The following is a 13,910-nucleotide window of genomic DNA, read 5'->3' as shown; positions in this document are numbered from 1 at the left end:
CCTTATTCCATATTTTCGTGTGCTTTAGCCCACGCCTTCCAAGTGGGCCCAGTCCCCCCGGACCCGGATCGCCTAAAAATTTTTCCGGCTATTAAATACGACCTTAGGAACCATAATCGCCGCCCCTCCATGACCAATCCTCGTTTGTTTGCGTTTTACAGCCGTAAAACTAGAATTCCGCTTGATTCCCAAATGTTTTGTGTGCTATAGCTGACGCCTTCCAGTGGGCCCGATCCCCCCGGACCCGGATCGCCAAAAAATTTTCCGGGTCACCAAATACGACCTAAGGAACCATAATCACCGCCCCGCCATGAGCGTTCCTCATTCTTTGTGTTTTACAGCAAAAAAATTAAAATTTCGCCTGATTCCCATATTTTCGTGTGCTATAGCCCACGCCTTCCGAGTGGAAAATTTTCCGGGCCATCAAATACGACCTAAGGAACCATAGTCACTGCCCCGCCATGAACGTTCCTCATTTGTTTTGCATTTTACAGCCATAAAACTAGAATTCTGCCAGATTCCCATTTTTTCGTGTTCTAGCCCACGCTTTCCTAGTGTTCCCGGGACCCCCGGAGCCGGATAACCTAAAATTTTCCGGGCCATCAAATAGGACCTAAGGATCCCTAGTCACCGTCCTACCATGACCGTTCCTCGTGTTTTTGCATTTTGCGGCCAAAAAACTAGAATTCCGCGTGATTCCCATATTTTCGTGTGTTGTAGCCCACGCCTTCCGAGTGGGTCAGGGCCCCCGTACCCGATCGCCTAAAATTTTTCTGTGCTATCAAATACGACCTAAGGAACCATAGTCGCCGCCCCTCCATGACCGTTCCTCTTTTTTTGCATTTTACGGCCTAAAAACAAGAATTCCACTTGATTCCCATATTTTCGTGTGCTATAGCCCATGCCATCCGAGTGGGCCCGGCCCCCGAACCCGGATCGCCTAAAATTATATGACTTAAAGAACCATATTCATCGCCCCGCCATGACCGTTCCTCGTTTGTTTGCATTTTACAGCCAAAAAACTAGTATTCCGCCCGATTCTAATATTTTCGTGTGTTATAGCCCACGTCCTGCGAGTGGGCCCGGGCCCCCTCGACCTGGATCCCCCAAAATTTTTCGGGCCATCAAATACGCCCTAAGGAACCATAGTCACCACCCTGCCATGATCGTTCCTCATTTTGTTTTGCGTTTTACGGCCATAAAAGTTGAATTCCACCCGATTACCAGTTTTTCGTGTGATAGCCCATGCCTTTCGAGTGGTCTCGGACCCCACAAAACCGGATCGCCTAAAATTTTTACGTGCCAACAAATACGACCTAAGGAACTATAGTCACCGCCCCACCATCACCTTTCCTCGTTTTTTGTGTTTTACGGCCGAAAACTGAATTTCGCTAGATTCCCATATTTTTCGTGGCCTATAGCCCACGCCTTCCGAGTGGGTCCGAGCCCCCCGGACCCCGATTGCTTAAAATTTTTCTGGGCTATCGAATACGACCTAAGTAACCATAGTCGCCGCCCTGCCATGACCTTTCCTCGTTTTTTTGCGTTTTACGGCCAAAAAACTAGAATTCTGCCTGATTCCCATATTTTCGTGTGCTATATCTCACGCCTTCCGAGTGGGACCGACCCCCCGGACCCGGATCGTTTAAAATTTTTGTGGGCTATCAAATACGACCTAAGGAACCATAGTCACTGCCCCGCCATGTCCGTTCCTCGTTTGTTTGCGTTTTCCAGCCAAAAAACTAGAATTCCGCTTGATTCCCATATTTTCGTATGCTATAGCCCACACTTTGCGAGTGGTCTCGGGCCCCCCAGACACGGATCCCCTAAAATTTTTTCGGGACATCAAATACGACCTAAGGAACCATAGTCACTGCCCCGCCATGATAGTTTCTCATTTGTTTGCGTTTTACAACCAAAAAACTTGAATTCCGCCCGCTTGCCATATTTTCGTCTGCTATGGCCCATGCCTTCTGAGTGGGTCTGGGCCCTCGAGACACGGATCGCCTAAAATTTTTTGGGATATCAAATACGACCTAAGGAACCATAGTCACCGCCCCGCCATGACCATTCCTCGTTTGTTTTGCGTGTTATGGCCATAAAACTATAATTCCACCCGATTCCCATTTTTTCGTGTGCTAGCCCACGCCTTCCGAGTGTCGCGGGCCCCCCGAAACCGGATCACCTAAAATTTTTCAAGGCCATCAAATACGACCTAAGTAACAATAGTCATCGCCTCGCCATGAACTTTCCTCGTTTTTTGTGTTTTACGTTCAAAAAACTTGAATTCCGCCCGATTCCCATATTTTCGTCTGCTATAGCCCACGCCTTCCGAGTGGGTCGTATTCTAAATATGACATAAGGAACCACAGTCGCCGCCCCTCCATGAACAATCCTCTTTTTTTGCATTTTACGGCCAAAAGACAAGAATTCCGCGTGATTCCTCTTTTTTGCATTTTACAGTAAAAAAATAAAAATTCCGCTTGATTCTCATATTTTCGTGTGCTATAGCCCACGCCTTCCGAGTGGGCCCGCCCCCCGGACCCGGATCGTCTAAAAATATTTCAGGCCATCAAATTCGACCTAAGGAACTGTAGTCCCCGCCCCGCCGTGACCATTCCTCGTTTGTTTGCGTTTTACAACCAAAAAACTTGAATTCTGCTCGATTCCCATATATTCGTGTGCTAAAGCCCATGCCTTCCGAGTGGGCCCAAGCCCCCCGGATCGCCTAAAAATTTTCTGGGCCATCAAATACGACCTAAGGAACCATAGTCACCGCCCCGCCATGACCTTTCCTCGTTTTTTTGCATTTTACGGCCAAAAAACTAGAATTCCGCCCAATTTCCATATTTTTGGGTGCTTTAGCCCACGCCTTCCGAGTGGGTTCGAGGCCCCCGTGCCCCAATCGCCTAAACAAATTTCCGGGATATCGAATACGACATAAGGAACCATAGTCGATGCCCCGCCATGATCGTTCCTCATTTTTTTTGCATTTTACGGCATTAAAACTTGAATTCCCCCCGATTCTCATTTTTTCATGTGCTAGCCCACGCCTTCCTGTGGTCCCCCCCTCCCCCCGAAACCGCATCGCCTGAAAATTCTGGGCCATCAAATACGACCTAAGGAACCATAGTCTTCGCCCCGCCATGACCTTTCCTCGTTGTTTTGCGTTTTACGGCCAAAAAACTAAAATTCGCCCGATTTCCATATATTCTTGTGCTATAGCCCATGTTTTCCGAATGGGACCGAGCCCCCCAGACTCGGATCGCCTAAAAATTTTTCGGGCTATCAAATACGACCTAAGGAACCATAGTCGCTGCCCCACCATGATCGTTCCTCTTTTTTTGCATTTTACGGCCAAAAAATAAGTATTCCGCCTGATTCTCATATTTTCGTGTTCTATAGCCCACGCCTTCCGAGTGGGCCCAACCCCCCGGACCTGGATCATCTAAAACTTTTCTGGGCCATCAAATTATACCTAAGGAACCATAGTCACGCCCCGCCATTACTGTTCCTCGTTTGTTTGCATTTTATAGCCAAAACACTAGAATTCCGCCTGATTCCCATATTTTAGTGTGCTATAGCTCACGCCTTGCGAGTGGGCCCGGGCCCCCTGGACCGGGATCACCTAAAATTTTCCGAGCCATCAAATACGACATAAGGAACCATAGTCACCACCCCACCATGAACGTTCCTCGTTTGTTTTGCATTTTACGGCCATAAAACTAGAATTCTGCCCGATTCCTATTTTTTCGTGTGCTAGTCCACGCCTTCCGAGTGGTCCCGGGCCCCCTGCAACCGGATCACCTAAAATGTTTCCAGGACATCAAATACGACCTAAGGAACCCTAGTCACCATCCCGCCATGACCGTTTCTCCTTTTTTGCATTTTACGGCCAAACAACTAGAATTTCACCTGATTCCCATATTTTCGTGTGCTATAGCCAACGCCTTCCTAGTGGGTCAGGGAACCCGTACCCCGATCGCCTAAAAATTTTCCGGGCTATCAATTACGACCTAAGGAACCATAGTCGACGCCCCTCCATGACTGTTCCTCTTTTTTTTGCTTTTTACGGCCAAAAAATAAGAATTCCGCTTGATTCCCATATTTTCGTGTGCTATAGCCCACGCCATCCTAGTGCGCCCGGCCTCCCGGACCCGTATCGCCTAAAATTTTTCTGGGCCATCAAATACGACCTAAGGAACCATTGTTATTGCCCTGCCATGACCGTTCCTCATTTGTTTGCATTTTATAGCCAAAAAACTAGTATTCCGCGTGATTCCCATATTTTCGTGTGTTATAGCCCACACCTTGCGAGTGGGCCCGGGCTCTCTGGACCTAGATCGCCTAAAATTTTTCGAGCCATCAAATACGACCAAAGGAACAATAGTCACCGCCCCGCCATGACCGTTCTTTGTTTTCTTTTTGCGTTTTACGGCCATAAAAGTTGAATTCCACCCGATTCCCATTTTATTTTGTGCTAGCCCACGCCTTCCGAGTTGTCCTGGACCCCCCGAAACCGGATCGCCTAAAATTTTTTTGAGCCATCAAATACGACCTAAGGAACCATAGTCACCGCCCCGCCAAGACCTTTCCTCATTTTTTTGCATTTTACGGCGAAAAAAACAAAAATTTCGCCTGATTCCCATATTTTAGTGTGCTATAGCCCACGCATTCCGAGTGGGTCCGAGCCCCCCGGACCCCGATCGCCTAAAATCTTTCCGAGCTATCGAGTACGACCTAAGGAACCATAGTCGCCACCCTGCCATGATCTTTCCTCATTTCTTTTGCATTTTACGGCCATAAAACTTGAATTCCATCCGATTCCCATTTATTCGTGTGCAAGCCCACGCCTTCCGAGTGGTCCCGAACCCCCAGACCCCGATCGCCTAAATTTTTTTCGGGCTATTGAATACGACCTAAGGAACCATAGTCGCCGCCCCGCCATGACCTTTCCTCATTTTTTGCATTTTACGGCCAAAAAACTAGAATTCCGCCCGATTCCCATATTTTCATGTGCATAGCACACGCCTACCGAATGGTACCGAGCCCCCCGGACCCGGATCGCCTAAAATTTTTCCGGGCTATCTAATACAACCTAAGGAACCATAGTCATCGCCCCTCCTTGATCGTTCCTGTTTTTTTTTGCATTTTACGGCCAAAAAACTAGAATTCCGCCAGATTCTCATATTTACATGTGATATAGACCACGCCTTCCGAGTGGGTCCGAGCCCCCCGGACCCCGATAGCCTAAATTTTTTTCGGGCTATCGAATACGATCTAAGGAACCATAGACGCCGCCCCACCATGACCTTTCCTCATTTGTTTGCGTTTTACGGCCAAAAAACTAGAATTCCGCCAGATTCCCATATTTTTGTGTGCTATAACCTACATCTTCCGAGTAGGACCGAGCCTCCCGGACCCCGATTGCCTAAACTTTTTCTCGGCTGTCAAATATGACCTAAGGAACCATAGTCGCCGCCTCGCCATGACCGTTCATCTTTTGTTTGCGTTTTACAGCCAAAAAACTAAAATTCCGCTTGATTCCTATATTTTCATGTGTTGTATCCCACGCCTTCCGAGTGGACCGAGCCCCTCAGACCCCGATCGCCTAAAAAATTTCCGAGCTATCGAATACGATCTAAGGAACCATAGTCGCCGCCCCGCCATGACCTTTCCTTATTTTTTTGCATTTTACGGCCAAAAAACTAGAATTCCGCTTGATTCCCGTATTTTCGTGTGCTATAAGCCATGCCTTCCGAGTGGGACCGAGACCCCCGGACCCCGATTGCCCAAAATTTTTCTGGGCTATCAAATACAACCTAAGGAAACATAGTCACTGCCATGGCCGTACCTCGTTTTTTGTTTTTACGTTTTACGGCCATAAAATTTGAATTCCACCCGATTCCCATTTTTTCATGTGCTAGCCCACGCCTTCATAGAGGTCCCCCCCCCAAACCAGATCGCCTAAAAATTTTCCGGGCCATCAAATACGACCTAAGGAACCATAGTCACCTCCCCACCATGACTGTTCCTCGTTTTTTTGCATTATACGGCCAAAAAACTAGAATTTCGCCTGATTCCCATATTTTCGTGTGCTATAGCCCACGCCTTCCGAGTGGGTCAGGGCCCCGGTACCCCGATCGTCTAAAGGTTTTCCGGGCTATCCAGTATAACCTAAGGAACCATAGTCGCCGCCCCTCCATGACCGTTCCTCTTTTTTTGCATTTCACAGCCAAAAAACAAGAATTTCGCTTAATTCCCATATTTTCGTGTGCTATAGCCCACGCCTTCCGAGTGGGCCCGGGCCTGGATCGCCTAAAATTTTTTTGGGTCATCAAATACGACCAAAGGAACCATAGTAACAGCCCCGCCACGACCGTTCTTCGTTTGTTTGCGTTTTACAGCCAAAAAACTAGTATTCCGCCCGATTCCCATATTTTCGTATGTTATAACACACGCCTTTCGAGAGGGCCCGGGCCCCCAGGGCCTGGATCGCCTAAATATTTTTGGGCCATCAAATACGACCTAAGGAACCACAGTCACCGCCCCACCATGACCGTTCCTCTTTTTTATTTTTGCGTTTTACGGCCATAAAACTTGATTTCCACATGATTTCCATTTTTTCGTGAGCCAGCCCACGCCTTCTGAGTGATCCCGGGTCCCCCGAAACCAGATCGCCTAAAATTTTTTCGGGCCATCAAATACGACCTAAGGAACCATAGTCACCGCCCCGCCATGACCTTTCCTCTTTTTTTTGCATTTTACGGCCAAGAAACTAGAATTCCGCCGGATTCCCATATTTTCATAAGATATAGCCCACGCCTTCCGAGTGGGTCCGAGCCCCCCGGACCCCGATCGCTTAAAATTTTTCCAGGCTATCGAATACGACCTAAGGAACCATATTCGTCGCATCGCCATGACCTTTCCTCATTTTTTTGCGTTTTACGGCCAAACAACTAGAATTCCGCTTGATTCCCATATTTTCGTGTGCTATAGCCCACGCCTTCCGAGTGAGACCGAGCCCTCCGGACCCCGATCGCCTTAAATTTTTTCGGGTGATCAAATACGAGCTAAGGAACCATAGTCACCTCCCCTCCTTGACCGTTTCTCTTTTTTTGCATTTTATGGCCAAAAAATAAGAATTCCGCCTGATTCTCATATTTTCGTGTGCTATTGCCCAAGCCTTCCGAGTGGACCCGGGCCCCGATCGCCTAAAATTTTTCCGGGCTATCAAATACGACCTAAGGAACCATAGTCGCCGCTCTGCAATGACCGTTCCTCGTTTGTTTGCATTTTACAGCTATAAAACTAGAATTCCACTTTATTCCCATATTTTCGGGTGCTATATCCCACGCCTAGCGACTGGGCCTGGGCCCCCTGACCCGGATCACCGAAAATCTTTCTGTTCCATCAAATACGACCTAAGGAATGATAGTCACCGCCCCGCCATGACTATTCCTCGTTTTTTGTTTTTGCGTATTACCGCCATAACACTTGAATTCCACCTGATTCCCATTTTTTCGTGTGCTAGCTTACGCCTTCCAAGTAGTCCCGGGCCCCCCGAAATCGGATCGCCTAAAGATTTTTCGGGCCATCAAATACCACCAAAGGAACCACAGTCACCGCCCGCCATGACCTTTCCTCGTTTTTTTGCAATTTATGGCGAAAAACTAGAATTCCGCCTAATTCCCATATTTTCATGTGCTATAGCCACGCCTTCCGAGTGGGTCCGAGCCCCCCGGACCCCGATAGCCTAAAATTGTTCCGGGCTATCGAATACGATCTAAGGAACCATAGTCGCCGCCCCGCCATGACATTTCTTCATTTGTTTGCGTTTTTTGGCCAAAAAACTAGAATTTCCCCCGATTCCCATATTTTTGTGTGCTATAGTCTGCGCCTTCCGAGTGGGACCGAGCCCCGCGGACCCCGATTGCCTAAAATTTTTTTGGGCTATCAAATACGACCTAAGGAACCATAGTTGCCGCCTCGCCATGACCGTTCCTCGTTTGTTTGCGTTTTACAGCCAAAAAACTAGAATTCCGCTTGATTCCCATATTTTCATGTGCTATATCCCACGCCTTCCGAGTGGATCCGAGCCCCCTGACCCCGATCACCTAAAATTTTTTTGAGCTATCGAATACGATCTAAGGAACCATAGTCACCGCCCCGCCATGACCTTTCCTCATAATTTTGCATTTTACGGCCCAAAAACTTGAATTTCGCTCGATTCCCATATTTTCATGTGCTATAGCCCACGCCTTCCGAGTGGGACCGAGACCCCCGAACCCTGATTGCCTAAATATTTTTTGGGCAATCAAATACGACCTACGGAACCATAGTCACCGCCCCGCCATGACCGTACCTCGTTTTTTGTTTTTGCGTTTTACGGCCATAAAACTTGAATTCCACCCGATTCCCATTTTTTCGTGTGCTAGTCCACGCCTTCCTAGTGGTCCCCCCCCCCACCAAAAATCGGATCGCCTAAAATTTTTCCGGGCCATCAAATACGACCTATGAAACCATAGTCACCACCCTGCTATGACCTTTCCTCGTTTATTTCCTTTTTATGGCCAAAGAACTAAAATTCCGCCCGATTCCCATATTTTCATGTGCTATAGCCCACGCTTCCGAATGGGTCCGAGCTACCCGGACCCCGATCGCCTAAAAAAGTTTTGGGCTATCGATTACGATCTAAGGAACCATAGTCGTCGCCCCTCCATGACCGTTCCTCTTTTTTGCATTTTACGGCCAAAAAATTAGAATTCTGCCTCATTCCCATATTTTTGTGTGCTATAGCCCACGCCATCCGAGTGGGCCCGGGCCCTCCGGACCTTGATCGCCTAAAAATTTTCCGGGCTATCAAATACGACCTAAGGAACCATAGTCGCTGCCTCGCCATGACCGTTCCTCATTTGTTTTCGTTTTACAGCCAAATAACTAGAATTCCGCTTGATTCCCATATTTTCGTATGCTATATCCCACACCTTGCGAGTGGGCCCGGGCCCCCAGACTCGAATCGCCTAAAATTTTTCCGGGCAATCAAATAGGACCTAAGGAACATAGTCACCGCCCCGCCATGACCGTTCCTCGTTTCTTTGCGTTTTACAGCCAAAAAACTAGTATTCCGCCCGATTCCCATATTTTCGTGTGTTATAGCCCACGCCTTGCGAGTGGGCTCGGACCCCCTGGAACTGGATCGCCTTAAATTTTTCGGGCCATCAAATACGACCTAAGGAACCATAGTCACCGCCCCGCCATGATCGCTCCTCGTTTGTTGTTTTTGCGATTTACGGCCATAAAACTTGAATTCCACCCGATTCCCATTTTTTCGTGTGCTAGCCCACGCCTTCCGAGTGGTCCCAGGCCCCCCGAATTCGGATCGCCTATAATTTTTTCGGGCCATCAAATGCAACCTAAGGAACCATAGTCACCTCCCCGCCATGACCTTTCATCTTTTTTGTTTTGCGTTTTACGGCCAAATTTCTATATTTTCGTGTGCTATAGACCATGCCTTCTGAGTGGGTATGAGCCCCCCGGACCCCGATCGCCTAAAATTTTTCCGGGCTATCGAATACGACCTAAGGAACCATAGTCGCCGCCCGATCGCCTAAAAATTTTACGGCCAAAAAACTAGAATTTCGCCCGATTCCCATATTTTCGTGTGCTATAACCCACGCCTTCCGAGTGGCACCGAGCCCCCCGGACCCTGATCGCCAAATTTTTTTTCGGGCCATCAAATCCGACCTAAGGAACCATAGTCGTCACCCCTCCATGACCGTTCCTCGTTTGTTTGCGTTTTACAGCCAAAAAACTAGAATTCCTCTTGATTCCCATATTTTCGTGTGTTATATCTCACGCCTTGCGAGTGACCCCGGGCCCCCCTGACCCGAATCGCCTAAAATTTTCCGGGCCATTAAATTTGACCTAAGGAACCATATTCACCGCCCCGCCATGACCTTTCCTCATTTTTTTTTGCGTTTTACGGCCAAAAAACTAGAATTCCTCTCGATTCCCATATTTTCATGTGCTATAGCCCACGCCTTCCGAGTGGGTCCGAGCCCCCCGGACCCCGATCGCCTAACATTTTTCTGTGCTATCGAATACGATCTAAGAAACCATAGTGGCTGCCCCGCTATGACCTTACCTCATTTTTTTGCGTTTTACGACCAAAAAACTAGAATTCCGCCCGATTCCAAAATTTTCGTGTGCTATTGCCTACGCCTTCTGATTGGGACCGAGCCCCCCGGACCCCGATTGCCTAAAATTTTTCTAGGCTATCAAATACGACCTAAGGAACCATAGTCGCAGTCGTGCCATGACCGTTCCTTATTTTTTTTGTTTTACGGCCAAAAAACTAAAATTGAGCCTGATTCCCATATTTTCGTATGCTATATCTCACGCCTTCCGAGTAGGTCCGAGCCCCCCGGACCCTGATCGCCTAAAAAATTTTCGGGCTATCAAATACGATATAAGGAACCATAGTCGCCGCCCCGCCATGACCTTTCCTAATATTTTTGCGTCTTATGATCAAAAAACTAGAATTCCGTCCGATTCCCATATTTTCGTGTGCCATAGCCCACGCCTTCCGAGTGGGACCGAGCCTCCCAGACCCTGAGTGGGACCTAAGAAACCATAGTCATCGCCCCGCCATGACCGTTCCTGGTTTTTTATTTTTGTGTTTTACGGCCATAAAACTTGAATTCAACCCGATTCCCATTTTTTGGTATTCTAGCCCACGCCTTGCGAGTGGACCCGGGCCCCCCGGACCCGAATCGCCTAAAATTTTTCAGGCCATCAAATACGACCTAAGGAACCATAGACGCCGCCTCGCCATGACCATTTCTCTTTTGTTTGCGTTTTACAGCCAAAAAATAGAATATCGCCCGATTCCCATATTTTCGTGTGCTGCCCACGCCTTCCGAGTGGGTCCGAGCCCCCCGGACCCCGATTGCCTAAAGTTTTTTCGGGCTATCAAATACGACCTAAAGAACCATAGTCGTGGCCCTGTGTGACCAATCCTTTTTTTTTGCATTTTACGGCCAAAAAATAAGAATTCCGCCTGATGCCCATATTTTCGTATGCTATAGCCCAACCGAGTGGGCCCGGGCCCCCGGACCTTGATCGCCTAAAATTTTTCCGGGCTAGCAAATGCGACCTAAGGAACTATAGTCGCCTCCCCGCTATGACCGTTCCTCGTTTGTTTGCGTTTTACAGCCAAAAAATTAGATTTCCGCTTGATTCCCATAGTTTCGTGTGCTATAGCCCACGTCTTGCGAGTGGGCCCGGGCCCCCCGGACACGGATCGCCTAAAAATTTTTCTGGGCCATGAAATACGACCTAAGGAACCATAGTCACCGTCCTTCCATGAATGTTCCTAGTTTGTTTTGTGTTTTACGGCCATAAAACTAGAATTCCGCCCGATTCCCATATTTTCATGTGCTATAGCCCAGGCCTTCCGAGTGGGCCCGGGCCTCACGGACCCTGATCGCCTAAAACGTTTTCGGGCCATAAAATACGACCTAAATAATCATAGTCACCACCCCGCCATGACCGTTCCTCGTTTTCTTTTGTGTTTTACAGCCAAAAAACTAGTATTCCACCCGATTCCAATATTTTCGTTTGCTATATCCCACACCTTGAGAGCGGGCCCAAGCCCCCTAGACCCGAATCGCCTAAAAATTTTCGAGCCATCAAATACGACCTAAGGAACCATAGTCGCCACCCCGCCATGACCGTTCCTCGTTTGTTTGAGTTTTACATCCAAAAAACTAGAATATCGCTCGATTCCCATATTTTCGTGTGCTGCCCACGCCGTCCCAGTGGGTCCGACCCCCCCGGACCCCGATTGCCTAAAAGTTTTCCGGTCTATCAAATACGACCTAAGGAATTATAGTCGCCACCCCTCCATGACCAATCCTTTTTTTTTGCATTTTACAGCTAAAAAATAAGAATTCCGCCTGATTCTCATATTTTCGTGTGCTAGCCCACGCCTTCCCAGTGGGCCCGTGCCCCCGGACCCGGATCGCCTAAATATTTTTTTTCGGACCATCCAATATGACCTATGGAACCATAGTCACCACCCCGCCATGAGCGTTCCTCGTTTTTTTGGGTTTTATAGCCGTAAAACTAGAATTCCACTCGATTCCCATATTTTCGTGTGCTATAGTCCACGCCTTCCGAGTGGGCCCGAGACCCCCGGACCCGGATCGCCTAAATTTTTTTTGGATCATCAAATATGACCTAAGGAACCATAGTCACCTCCCCGCCTTGAGCGTTTCTCATTTTTTGTGTTTTAGGCCAAAAAACTAGAATTCCGCCTGATTCCCATATTTTTATGTGTTATAGCTCACGCCTTCCAAGTGGGCCCAGGCCCCCCGGACCTCGATTGCCTAAAACTTTTTCGGGCCATTAAATACGACCTAAGGAACCATAGTTACCGCCCCGCCATGACCATTCCTCATTTTTTTGCATTTTACGGCCAAAAAACTAGAATTCCGCTCGATTCCCATATTTTCGTATGCTTTAGCCCACGACTTCCAAGTGGGCTCAGGCCCCCAGACCCAGATCACCTAATATTTTTTTGGGCTATCAAATACGACCTAAGGAACCATAGTCGCTGCCTCTCCATGACCAATACTTTTTGCAATTTACGGCAAAAAAACAAGAATTCCGCCTGATTCCCATATTTTCGTGTGCTAGCCCACGCCTTCCCAGTGGGCCCGTGCCCCTGGACCTGGATCGCCTAAATATTTTTTTTTGGGCCATCAAATATGACCTATGGAACCATAGTCACCACCCGGCCATGAGCGTTCCTCGTTTTTTTGGGTTTTATAGCCGTAAAATTAGAATTCCACTCGATTCCCATATTTTCGTGCGCTATAGTCCACGCCTTCCGAGTGGGCCATGACCCCCAGACCCGGATCGCCTAAAATTTTTCCGGATCATCAAATATGACCTAAGGAACCGTAGTCACCTCCCCGCCTTGAGCGTTCCTCATTTTTTGTGTTTTAGGCTAAAAAACTAGAATTCCGCCCGATTTCCATATTTTTATGTGTTATAGCTCACGCCTTCCGAGTGGGCCCAGGTCCCCCGGACCTCGATTTCCTAAAACTTTTTCGGGCCATTAAATACGACCTAAGGAACCATAGTTACCGCCCCGCCATGACCATTCTTCATGTTTTTGCATTTTACGGCCAAAAAACTAGAATTCCGCTCGATTTCCATATTTTCGTGTGCTATAGCACGCCTTCCGAGTGGGCCAGGCCCCCGTACCCGGATCACCTAAAATATTTTTGGTCTATAGAATACGACCTAAGGAACCATAGTCACAGCCCCGCCATGACCGTTCCTCATTTTTTTGCGTTTTACGGCCAAAAAACTAGAATTCCGCTTGATTCCAATATTTTCGTGTGCTATAGCCCACACCTTCCGAGTAGGCCCGGGGCTCCCAGACCCGGATCGCCTAAAAATTTTACTGGCCATCAAATACGACTTAAGGAACCATAGTCAACTCCCCGCCATGAATGTTCCTCGTTTGTTTAGTGTTTTACGGCCATAAAACTTTAATTCCGCTCGATTTCTATTTTTTCATGTGCTATAGCCCACGCCTTCCGAGTGGGTCTGAGCCCCCTGGACCCCGATCACCAAAAATGTTTCCTGGCTATCGAATACGACCTAAAGAACTATAGTCACCGCCCCTCCATGACCTTTCCTCATTTGTTTTGTGTTTTACGGCCAAAAAACTACAATTTTGCCCGATTCCCATATTTTGATGTGCTATATAGCACATGAAAATATGGGAATCGGGCGGAATTCTAGTTTTTTGGCCGAAAAATACAAAAAAATGAGGAAAGGTCATGGAGGGACGGTGTCTATGGTTCCTTAGGTCGTATTTGATGTCCTAGAGA

Source organism: Nicotiana tabacum, chromosome 17 (genome assembly GCF_000715075.1).
Source record: "Nicotiana tabacum cultivar K326 chromosome 17, ASM71507v2, whole genome shotgun sequence".
Classification (NCBI taxonomy): Eukaryota; Viridiplantae; Streptophyta; class Magnoliopsida; order Solanales; family Solanaceae; genus Nicotiana; species Nicotiana tabacum.
Note: the sequence above shows the minus strand (reverse complement) of the source record.